General features: G+C 39.2%; 1 protein-coding gene across 4 annotated transcripts in view; it reads left to right on the forward strand.

Moving 5' to 3' along the window:
- LOC136863103 (serine/threonine-protein kinase NIM1) overlaps positions 1 to 13203 on the forward strand; it is a 789590-nt gene that overhangs the window by 376728 nt on the left and 399659 nt on the right. For all 4 annotated transcript variants that reach the window (XM_067139438.2, XM_067139441.2, XM_067139439.2 and 1 more), the window contains one exon: positions 4891 to 4950. The gene's annotated coding sequence lies outside the window, so the exon portion shown is untranslated. The remainder of the gene's footprint in view (positions 1 to 4890; positions 4951 to 13203) is intronic.

The following is a 13203-nucleotide window of genomic DNA, read 5'->3' on the forward strand; positions in this document are numbered from 1 at the left end:
TTGCTCCCAATTACCATGTTAAGCCTCCTAGAGGTACGTTTCACACACAAGAAAGAGCAGATGCGCTCTCAAAGTCTTCAAGCCTATTTAAGAGGCCATAAACTGACTTTACACTAACTGCCCTCAAGGCACACATACAGTGAAACAGGGGTATCTAATACCCAATCTACTGGGCTTTCGCAGGAAGGAAAACAAAACGGGTTAAGTAAATGGCCCAAAATACAAAATTGAATGGAGGCGATAACTTGCACTCCTACACAAAGTTTTTGTCTAAAACCTATGTGGCGCTAGGCCGATCATACAGGGGCTAATCCCAAGCTAGGGAAGTGACACGTATGTGAAAACTTACTACATTAAAGAAGAGAAGAACGGTTATGAAAACGTAGTCACCTCCTTTTCAAAATGAAGGGGAGTTCGAGAGGGTGAAGCACTCTCTATCCCCGCTTTACAGTTCAAGAAATAGTAGTTTTTACATAGATAGAAAAAGGGAATTACATTTTAAGGAAGATGGATTACATTTTAAAGGTTTCGAACCTTCTCCGAGAGTAAAACTGCTGAGCTAGCAAGAAATAAAGATGTTAACAGGCCATTACCTTGTTGAAGAACTTCTGCTTGAAGAAAGAGGCGCTTCCCACCCCCTGCTACATATTCACACACTAAGAGAGATGTTACTGAAGTGGCCCCGAGACCAGAAAATCAGCAGTTTTTATACCCTCGTGGAAAGTTAGAGACCTTTCATGAATGATAACAACCCGCCCACAAACTTTTATTGGATAACAGCAAAAACTAATACACAAGACGAGGAAGAAACACCTTATTGGTGGAAAATTAATTACAGCAATTCTTGATTGGCTACATTCAAAACAGGTGGAAAGAAAGGATTTATATTGCCAACCCACAAACCACAGAACAAAATTTAGTAAAACCAAAGCTTAGGAATACAAAATTTCTTCAGGAGAGTACATTCCTTTACACCGGAGTGCGTTATCATAGTTTTGGTAGACACATCTGTTAGAGAATCTCCAAACTTCTTGATACGGAGCAAACAAACACAAATCGAAATAGATACAGTTCAGAACACTTCAAAATTACCAAATTTACAATAGTGACATCTTCCGAGAAACCGTTGAGTAAATACAGTTTGTTAAAGTTCAGGCTTTCTCTTGTAGAGGAGTTTCAACTGGCGCAATATTTGAACTAGCGGCGTGGAGGTGTACCGCCCGGTACAACTATTATTATTATTACGTTAAACGTCCATTCTAACTGGTGAAGGTCTCAACAGACACCAGCGTGTTAGAATTGTGTCTCGAAGGAATTCTCGAACGTGTTAGATGCCAACGGCACGCCATTGTCGCTCTTAAACACCGTCAAATATCATCGATCCCAGCTATGATCAAACCCGTGATTTTTAGAAAAGGACAAGGACCAACCGACTGTGACAGTAGGGTCTACTTTGCACGAAACTTTGTGAAGATTTTAAATTTCTTCCATTAGTGAGGAATTTAAGTAAAAGCCCAAGGTCATTTATGTTTTTCGTTCCAGTAGGTGGATTAATAACGTTATTGTTTTGCATCCCGATAATTAGTTTTACTGTTTTCAGAGATGCCGAGGTGACCGAATTTTCGTGTCGATGAATCTACCAGTACAAGGCTGGCGTATTTCAGCTCCTTCAAATTCCACCGGACAGAGCCGGGATCAAACCCACAAACTGGGGGTCAAAAATTCGGTGTTCTACTGCATGAGCCATTCAGCCCGACAGTAGATGAATTGATTGACGACATTTAATGTGATGTTAAACTTCCAAGTCCATATAATAATAATCTTTCTTCTTTTCCTTCAAGGTTTGTTCCTTCTGGTGGTGAGGTCCACTATAATAATAATAATAATAATAATAATAATAATAATAATAATAATAATAAAATACGAGTGTTCATTAAGCGCATAAAGGCCTTGACTTATCAAGATGACTACTGCCCAGCCAAATGGTCTGCAGGTATTGCATTTCCATGTGGTCAACGTAAACACATCCTCAGCTGTATTTCTCGACCCATAAAATAATTCGTAATTTCAATTATTCAACTTCCAGAAGTCCTTACGTCACAATGGCAGAACAATGTGAAATTGATCCCATACAGTCGGAGACAGTCATTCGCAATTAAACTTCCTGAGACATCGTGAAGATATAAAATAAACCATATCAAAAGTCGGAAGTTGTGATTTTATAGAAATTAGGGGGGGGGGGGGAGGCGTTGTGAAAAAGTTACCAATTTTTAAACTGCAATGTATTTTGTTACTTTTATCAATAAACAGAGTCGTGAATGTGACAGCATTGTCGCGAGTGAAAAAAAGAAACAGATGAAAAATTTATTATATTATATACTAAGATTGCAAATAAATATGGCTTGTTCCCAAATAGCATTTCCATCCGCCGAAATTTTCAGTATTTGTTAAAATCATTTTTAGGGATACGAACCTAATTTATTGTTCACTTATTGAATACACAAAATAAAAACCTACACAGTCATTTTGAAGTGCCAAATATTACATGTAAACCACACAATTGTCATGAGCAATGGCTTCATTTCAATAAGCTTCAGGAACACAATTGGAATCACATCTCACAGCCAAAGCAAACCTATGGTAATAATACCAAGTTTGCATATAGCCAGTATTTAAAAACTATTGCTATGAAATATTTAACAAAAAAAATCTCAATATGAAGCAAGCTACAATTAACATCAATTTTCAAAACTTGCATAATTTAATACACAACAGAAGGCTAAGCAATGCATGTAATACTATTTAAATATATTGCAGTCTTCAGTATAAGAGTATTCTGCACTTATAATGCAATTTCTACAAGTACTACATTATCCAGATTAATTTTGATATGACGATGACTTCCAAGTAAGTTTCTCCTTGCTAGTAATCCTGAGTATTGCTACAGATAAAAATCTGAATACTAGAACAGCTGCTTAGCAAGACATCACATTCTAGCTGAAAACTGGGCAGTAAAATTATTGTACATAAATCTTTGGTCTCAATCATAGAATGATATTTCAGAAAATATTTACTCCATACCAGTTTATTAAAAATCTATCACAGCAAGGAATACTTCTTGTAGACTTATTAGCATGATGTAGCATTGATAGTAAGTAACTTGACTGATAGAGTCCATTACAATGGTAGAGAACTAACAAGGGTTAGTCACTCAAATATTTGGGAGTCATATTCCAAACCAGAGGTGATGTTTTCACAAAACACACAGAGAATAGGACAATCTTGGCATTTAAAGCAATGAAGAACGAAATCAAAGATTTACGTAAGATGTCAGTTAAAGCAGCGGCACAGCTCTTCAATATTAAAGTTGTGCCTATAATCACCTATGGTCTACAACTCGTCTGGGAATACCTAAACATTAATAGTCTACGACGAATAGAGAAAGTCAAAGCCGCACACTTAAAGAGAGCTCTGGGGCTTTCGAAGTATACACTATCTCGACTTGTGTAAGTTCTGACGAGGGAATCATTCCTGATCGAAGAGCTACGCTTCAAGATGTCACTACCATCCACGACAAATTACGATCGACTACTTACGGAACTGAAGCAGAAAAGAGAAGACATTTGGTTAGATTTCTATGCAACGGATGCTATGACAACGCGGGGATGGATGGAAGCGAACTACGAATTAAGACATATTGTAATTAGATTGGCTGTTCATGGTTTTCACTTTAAGTTTTGCAGAACCAAAACATTTCGTGAACCTGAATTCGGATGCATGTGTAAATTGTGCGATCGTGAATGTGATAGATACCATGTCTTAACATGTTCTAATAGAGGGAAATCGTTTATTAAGTTCTGTTCAGAAGAATGTGACCTAAGTGGCTTGGAAATGTTAAAATTAATGTTCTTACTTATATGGCCATTTGGCTGCAATAAAACTATTATTAATTTATTTTTCAAATTGCTTCGAAAACAAAGTTTAATCCAATTCCATAAAAAAACACCCTTACCTACTTTTTTTTTGCTAGGGGCTTTACGTCGCACCGACACAGATAGGTCTTACGGCGACGATGGGATAGGAAAGGCCTAGGAGTTGGAAGGAAGCGGCCGTGGCCTTAATTAAGGTACAGCCCCAGCATTTGCCTGGTGTGAAAATGGGAAACCACGGAAAACCATCTTCAGGGCTGCCGATAGTGGGATTCGAACCTACTATCTCCCGGATGCAAGCTCACAGCCGCGCGCCTCTACGCGCACGGCCAACTCGCCCGGTTTACCTACTTTTAGTCTGGTTTCCAACACATAGACACTATATTGGTTGCAGTAACCCTCTTACTATAATATGTACGGTTATGTGGACCAGAATAAAAGAGCATTAATTTGCACTGAAGCATATAGTACGGAAGTTGTTGAGGTGTACATATTTGCGTACTTTCTTGAAATACTCTAGAAGACTCACTGACTCTACTACAGTAGGTTCTTCTCTGTGGTATACTGTTCAGTTCAGTAATCTTCCAATGACCGAGCGAGTTGGCCGTGGAGTTAGGATCGCGTAGCTAGGAGTTTGCATTCGAGAGATGGAGAGTTCGAATTCCACCGTCGGCTGTCCTGAAGATGGTTTTCTGTGGTTTTCCGTTTTCACATCAGAAATGTACCTTAATTACGGATACGGCCACTACCTTCCCAATCCTAGTTCTTTCCCATCCTTGCGTCGCCGAGGAACTTCGATGTGCAGATGCGATGTTAAACCACTATCAAAAAGAAGAAAACAACAATGATTCAACGTTTCTATTAACAACACTCATTATCATTGTTTAATTGTTGAGTGGAAGGTGTACTAATGTTTATAACGCACAATGAACTAATAACCTAATGACACTTCTTGTTGTAGGTGGCTGCTTATCGAGCGTACGGGGGAGATGATCCTGCGAGCGCCCTGTTTCATCATCTAGTGAGTTGCACTGGTCCATCCAAGTATTGAAGTCTGTTCAGTTAACTTGCAGGATGACTTACTTGTTCAGTTGTTCAGATTACAGTCGTCGATTCATGAGAATTTTGAGATTTGAGTCATAACTGTGATAGAGGTAACTTTGCAGTGATATTGAAATGCGTACCATTTATCATTGAAACCACAGTGACATAACTTGCTCAATCATTTAGCAAGTATTTAGGATATTAGAAGGACAAAGTATGATCTAAAACAATGGGTGCTGAGTCAGCATTTTCCCACGAAGTCATTGACCCCTAGTAGTGTACCTATGGCGGTTCGTACCCGGGTTCAATGACCTCTCGGTTAGGTTAAGACGCGGAATAACGTCATAACTCCGCGTACGAGAACAAGCCTAACCTCACAGACCCCATTGGAGGGGCCTAATTGGTCAGGGATTGATCTGGGTTTTTTTACCCCTAAGTGATTATGCAGTCATACCCATACGTACGAGGCAATGCTAACCTCACTGGCAAACCTGGAGTGTTTTGTACGCTAAGTGAGGTTACGACGTCATACCCTGACGTACAAGGGCAATGCTAACCTCACGGGTCACTTTGGAGGAAACGAATCGGACGGCCCCCCTTAGAGGAGCCGAGTCGGAAAGGTCAGGGACCCCTTTGGAGGAGCTGAATCGATCGGGCGCCCATGGAGGAGCCACAAATCGGTTAGGTGACATGCAGATGAGGTTAAGGTGTCATTATGACGTGTTAATATAACCTTGCGCACGAACGCTACCCTAACCTCACACACAGGCTCCCTTTAGAGGAGTCCAATCGGTTAGGTGACTTGTAGTTGAGGTTATGACGTGTTAACCTAACCTCGCTATGAGGAACGCTAATTTAACCTCAGACGGGTTCCCTTTGGAGGAGCCGAACTAGTGAGGTGATTTGTAGGTGTGGTTAACACGTGCGTTAACTTAACCTTGGCCACGAACGGTAATCTAACGTTATTTTGCTAGTTGCTTTACGTCGCACGGACACAGATAGGTCTTATGGCGACGATAATCTAACCTCACACAGGCTCTTTGTCGTCTGCCACTTGGAGTAGTTGACGGAGCTGTGACGTAATAAGCGCGGGCGATTTTAAAATGCATGCTTATCTTTGTATAACGGAAGGCGCAGGGCTTCTTATGACAGAGCTGTGACGTCATAACGTGACAAATGACTATCGGATCCCTCTAGAAGCATATCAGTGCACTCTCACGGTGACTTCGTGAGTTACTGTAATCAAAAGACTATCAGATCCCGCTAGACACAACAGTGCACTCTCGCCGCGACTTCGTGAAATACCGTAAACAAATGACTATTCTATCCCGCTAGAGATATAACAGGGGGAATAGCTAGTGCGCATATGCGCATGTACATCAGCTTGAGGTACACTCTGACGGTGAGTTTGCAAGTTACTGTAAAACGGATTACTCACGCACTCTGTTAGCCGTGGGAGAAAGTAGGATTGCAGGGGGTGGAAACTATCTGAGAAAATGACAAGCAGTTCTCCATCCTACGGATAGGTGTCGCATGCATGTATGCATGACGGATGATATAGGCGAAAAATTCAAACTCTTGTATGTATGTTTTTAGAAGCAAGGGGATACTGCGAGGTCGACATCGAAAAGAACAAGAGGTGACTAAGGGAGGTTGGATAGGAGCGTGTTAAGAGCCGAACAACGGTTGTGATAAAAAGAGAACTAGAAGTTCTTCAGCCTACATTTTCATAAAAATAAAATGGCGACGACCAGAAAAACATTTGATATGTGTGAGGAGGAAAAGGGAATGCAATAGGTACGGCATTTTAAATTTAATGAAATATTTATTGTGTAATTATTTACAAAATTAAACAAACTATTCCCAGTTATGCTACAGTCTTTGTTATGCTGCCGACAAGTTTGCTCTACTCCTTAGCATCTTACTGTGAAGCGGTAGCATGCTTCCAAAATTGTTATGCCCCCTGCAACATTAAAATTAAACAAAACATTTATTGTTTATGAAATTAAGTTTTCGAAATATGTTATACTACGCATGTTATGCCTTGCAAAGAGTTGATGCAGTACTTAGCTTGGCGCCATCTATATGCTTACTTCCTCTCTGACTCATTATCAGGTACTGTAAAGAAGGAGAAACTTTCATACATACATTGTCTACAGTTTACAATCTTCGGATTAGGTCCATCGCAATCGCATTCCATATGATTTTCACTTTGATGCTTGTAATCTCGTCGACGGCGTCTGCATGAAGCTACATCGATTGACATCTTACTGTGGAGAGGAAGGATGTCCCAAAAAACATCTTCGGAAGGAGCAGCGTACGTAGATAAGAATCCTGGTGGTAAACACTGAATCAGATGTTTTGACAACTGACCTAAAGTTCTATGTTTATGCACATTCACAGTTTTGTTTGTTATCAAGACGATTGTCTGTAAACGTGTAGACTTTTTCTCATTCCCATTCCATAGTGTGCGGTGTAGAAGCACACACTAATGATCATGATGAAGGGCTATCCTTATTTATAGCGTTGTAACAATATTCATTAGTGGATGGTAAGTGTCATCACGCATATGAATAATAACAATAGGCTGTTGTGTTAGCAGGAATATTTGCTGATGTTTCAAATTCTAAACGAATATCGACAGGAGATTCTTTTATAGATTCTTCATGATAATATCAGTCTATAATTACAATCGGTGCTTTACTTTTAAATTCTTCAAGCAAAAGTAGCGTACGACCTTCTTTCTGATAATACGAAGATTGTAATTTACAAAACCTACCATAGAGCAACCTAAACGTATTTTTCCCAAAATTAATGCCAATGTTTTCTTAGGAATGCATAATTCCGCTGAGATATAGTCTAATATTTCTTAATTTACAGTTATCAAACTATGAACTATCTTTTTCATGGTTGAATTTACGATGGGTTTGAAATCCACAAGTAATATACAAAGGCTCTTCAGTAAAACGTGACGTTTTAACATCCCAGCTATGCTTGTTTGTAGGTGGTAATACAGGATACTCATGCAGCTCCCAACTTTCAAAACGTATAGGTAATGGTGTGTCATTTTCGACAATCTTGAGCAATCGATGCTTTTCTCGATCAGATAATGTTACACGAGGAATCCTCCTCAATGTACGATGGAGAGTAATTTTCGAGTCTACTGGTGATTCTGCTGCTTTAAGAGAATTGTAATCACTTCGATCACGGATCATAATATTAACTCTTGTTTTGCGTTGATTATAATACGTCTAAAATCATCAACAAAGCTGAGAATATGTTTTAATGATGACATACCAGAAAGAGTACCGTGCTGATTAATCATCCAGTTGTTCATAGTTTTTGGACACCATCCTGCCATCCGTAAATGATTACTATCTTCCTCACTATAAGAAGCTTACAGTTTCATTGCACTTGTAATGCCAACATTATTCGATCTACCTATTTACACATTATTTATTTCATGACGCCCTTCAGAAAAGAGAAAAGCTAGACCATGGTTGTTTAGTTGAGATTTGCTTGGTGCAGTTCCATCTGACTTATCTAGGCGTCCTGAAATATAGAGGTAGCTATCATGCGGTAGGGTGTATACATCTTGCTGATTAATGAAAAAGCGAATTTCATCATTGTTATTCAGTCCAAACGTGGAAGGTTGATAAGAATGAAGCTCACTTCGTACTACACCTTCATGAGTTTCTACTGTGTTCATAACGCCTAGTATTTTTTCCATTTTGTGGTAGTAGCGTATAACCTATGTCTTGGAGAATCTGCTTAAGGCCATCTGTTAACTCGTTGCGACTTCGCAAACATGTAGTATGTCTCCGGAATGTACACTGTGTTTTATAGACTTTTTCATACTGGTTTAAGATTAAGTTTGTAAGCTACGTACGTGTGTCGATCTAAATTAATGTGTTGATTATGTTTATTCACAAGCCTAAGAGTGATGTTACTAATGAGTCATACGGGCACAGGATGATAAATAAGTACTTACGGTTTCTCACAAGTAGTATAACCACTTTCCTCTGTAATAATTAAGTACTACAAGACGTGTGAAGGTTTTTGATAACTGTACAGGTCTGTAAAAATTTTACAAATAATGGTTACATGATGATCATCGAAGACTGTTATAAGTTGATCAGACTCATAACGTACGTTCGGTATGAGCTCTCTTGGTGAAAATCCAAGCAATGGTCCAATCGAATCAGGCTGTGATTTGAAGTCAATATTGAATGAAGGCTGAATAACACATTTATGTGTGATGTTTCTCACAGTAACTGAGAACTTGTAATTGTTATTACTAAAACTCTCATCACTAAAGTGTTCAATTAACGTACTTTCAATGTAGTCATGAATATCGTCTACTGAATAACTGCCTGACGGTAGCGTTAGCACATACTCATCGTAATAGAACTTGTTTACGCCATCACGCACATTATAGATTTTCTTGTAGCTTTCAAACGACACAGTCCAAGACTATGTGGCTGATGACAGAGTTCGGTCGGTGGGTTAAAGTAGACGGTTGTTTCAGGTCCTTCTCCGCGTACAGCAAACATTCTTACACCGTTGGTCATCACGTGCACACTAATTCTCTTTGTCTACTGTCTGGGTTTGATATAAGAACATAATACATAATCGCCCGCACATGCGTGTATTGAATATTTCACACGGTTTTTAGTGTAAACAATGTCTGCACTGCTTCCAAAATAACGTATGAGCTCAAATGGAGGAGGTATGTCTCCACAGCTATCGAAATACCATACTTTAGGTTTACGTTTTACATAGGCTACATAATGAGTTACAGGTCCGCGACATTTGTCTAAGTTAATTCCAGCACTCTCACGTTCACGTGGGCATACTGGTAGTTGATCGCGCATGTACACACCACAAAAATAATGAATTCATAGTTGTTTAGCAAACGTAATAATTTCTTCATGGGTTAGAGGTCGATGTGGCAGTGCATTCAGTAGATGTTTTTTGGTGATATGTAGATGCCAAGCCCTTTTTTGTATGTCGCTAGCGTCATGTGCAAGATTTTGCCTCGTAATGCAATTGCCTTCAATGTTTTTTCAACTGTTGCTTCGCTTCTTCTAAAGCCCTAACAGTTCTTGATACAGCACTAGCACTACCCATCAAAGACCCTAAAGCTGCTGGTAAAGCAAACAGTGCAGGAAGAAATCCTCCTCGTTTTGGTACAGGAATAATTCGTGCACGTATACAAAACATTTCTCTACTCTTTGGAGAAATTCTCGCTCTTGCTGCGCGTAGTGCCTCAGTAATGGCTACTCGCGGATTGTATTCCCCTCGAGTAGCTTTTCGCTCAGCGTTTACATCTGAATCCTGAAGAACAAGAAGAGAAGTAGGATGAGGAAGAGAAGTAGGATAGGGATGAAGAAGAGGATGTGGAAGAACTTAACGATACTTCACCATCTAAGCGAGTTAATTTTTTAACTACAGATGTTGTTGCTGAAATTCTACTACATCAACACAAGATCTACCTTCTTTGTCTGAGGTTATGATCATACCAGAGTATCGTAATCAGTTTAAGGCTTTTATTTAAAATACCTATGGATCTCTCTTTGCTCCTTATATAGAAAAACTCTTTACGGGACAAACTGACACATCCTACGGTATTCGCTATGAAGACGACTGTTTCCGGATAGGTAATGTAAATGTTAAGATTAATGGCAACAGTCTCATCGTAAAAGGTGTTACTTATAAACATACAAAAGGTATCTTCGAACTTCTTTTTTCACGAATACCTGACAAGGGTATAATTTCGCAAGATAACATTAAAAAATATAAAGCAGTACTTTTTGCTACTGACGCAACACTACGTAATTACAAGAGGACAGATGCTATAAATGCAAATAGGAGTCGCAATTATCGAGAGTTTGTTTCTAAGCTGTTTCCTTCACATCAACTGACTGCACGCTGTCTTAATGTTATCTATAATACTTTGTTGCCGTATGTAGACGTAAGGTACTGGAATGACCCTTACTCGTTGAACGTTTACAATTGCTAAGAGCTTCGCAAGATGCTGGTCACACCAGTCACGAATCAGAAATTCTAGAAACAGAGAGAGAATTATGTCGTGCGGGTATTATTCAGTAATGACTCGTCAAGATAAGACCTCACCCGTAAAGATAAGCATCGCACACGAGTTACATAAACCAGCTCGTCGAACCTACTATCGCAAACGCGTTATTACACGCGGAAAAGATGATCACTTGCAAGCAGACTTAGTAGAAATGATTCCATATGCCTCTAGCAATAAGGGGTATAAGTATCTACTTACTGTAATCGATGTGTACTCTACGTTTACTTTTGCACAACCTGTGCGTTCTAAACCAGCAGCTCAAGTCAAACACGCATTTAAACATAATATTGAATAATCAAAACGCAGCCCAAGGCTTCTTCAAACCGACCAAGGTTAAGAATTTTACAACAAGGATTATTCTTCTTACCTCAATTTATTTGGCATTCATCCCTACTCTACGTACAGCAATCTCTAGGCAAGTGTTGTAGAACGCTTTAATCGTACACTCAAAACAATAATGGGGCGAGAATTTGCAGCAAAAGGTTCTAGTCGTTGGATTGCACTGCTACCTAGACCCGTGTCTACCTACAACGATACACCTCATCGCACTATGAGCAAAAAGCCACGTCTTGTTACTGAGAAAACACCGCGCAAAGATGCTGTTCATCCTGTAATCCATACGGCTGATCCGCGTCGCCATCGATTTAAAGTAGGTGATTTCGTTCGCATCAGCAAACACAAGTCTATCATTACAAAAGGATTCACACCTAACTTTAGCACAGAAATTTTTCAAATCAGGAATGTTAAGCTTACTAATCCAGTTACGTATTTGCTTCGTGATCTTTCAGGATACCCTATTGTGGAGGATTCTACATCGAAGAACTGCAGAAAACAAAATATTCTGATCAATACTTAATCGAACGCGTTATTCGACGTTGTGGAAATAAACTGTATGTCAAATGGCTTGGTTTTAATAACAATTCCAATTCATGGATTAATAAAGGGGTTATACTTTAAAACTTGATTTTGTTATTCTAGGACCTCTACCTCTCCTTTCTTCTACTGCATAAGACAAATTTAAACTTGAAAGTCATCATTATTACTACTAGATAGTTTACGGCGTGGTGTAGGATAGGATACAATTTTAAAAAATCAAGCAACACCTTCATTATATTTCACAAATCGTATTTATTTTAGTATATGGGTATGTATACATTTTTATTTCTTCAAGTAAATCTTCCTGTACTTTCTTCCATAGCTTATTTCTGCTGTATTCGCTATTTAATGCCATCACCCAGTAACAGTTTTCCTTTCATTGCACCGGCAACAAGTGCTGCTATCTTTTTCGCAACTGTAGCATTAGGTGACGTCACACGCTGCATAGCTTTACGGAGCAGATTTTCATCAGCTTCACGTCTTAGTTCAGGTTTGTTTTGGCGATAAGCAATGTCATGCTCTTTGCAGGCAGCATCTAACGTATTAATACCAGAATTACCGCGTGCCAAGCGGACGTTAAGTCGAGTTCCAGGGCCAGAGTACTGGTAACTAGGAGGATGAATCTCAAAAGGAAGAAGATCAATCACCTTATTGATGAGTCCATGCCCAGCATGCTTCCTCATTTTTCTCCAAGCACGTTTCTTCACCTTTTTCTGGGGCAGCTTGCTTACTCTTTTCGCAGCCATGATAAATGTTTATGAGCGAAGGCAACTCGTTATTTTTATGTCCGTGATACAGTTTAATGAGTTGACATGTACGGCACTGTCTCATTGAAGGTCTCTTCGCTAAACTCAGTTGTACATGATGTATATTACACGTTTGAAGCTCTGACAAAACGGGAACTTGAGTCCACTCACGAGGCACCTTATCCCAGATCTTCTTTGCAGCATTCGCAGCTACATTGAACAAAAAATGCATTTGGTAATTCCAATATTCTTCAGTAAAAGTGTTTAGTGTCTTTTTGCAAACATAAAACTTTACGATTGCCCTTTCAACTGCGTTACACTTAGTATCAGATAGAAATGACATGATGTCTTTACTCTACAAATGTTTATTTCAAACTGTCGTCATTTCAACTCTGCAATTTACATATGTTTTTCACCTCCCGGCATGCACTGTGACACAGCGAATCAAAGAGCATGCACGCATAGCGTGAAGACTGTTTAAATGTTTCTCCACTTTGCTCCATGAGAAGAG

The sequence above is a fragment of the Anabrus simplex genome, chromosome 2 (genome assembly GCF_040414725.1).
Source record: "Anabrus simplex isolate iqAnaSimp1 chromosome 2, ASM4041472v1, whole genome shotgun sequence".
In the NCBI taxonomy this organism is placed as follows: Eukaryota; Metazoa; Arthropoda; class Insecta; order Orthoptera; family Tettigoniidae; genus Anabrus; species Anabrus simplex.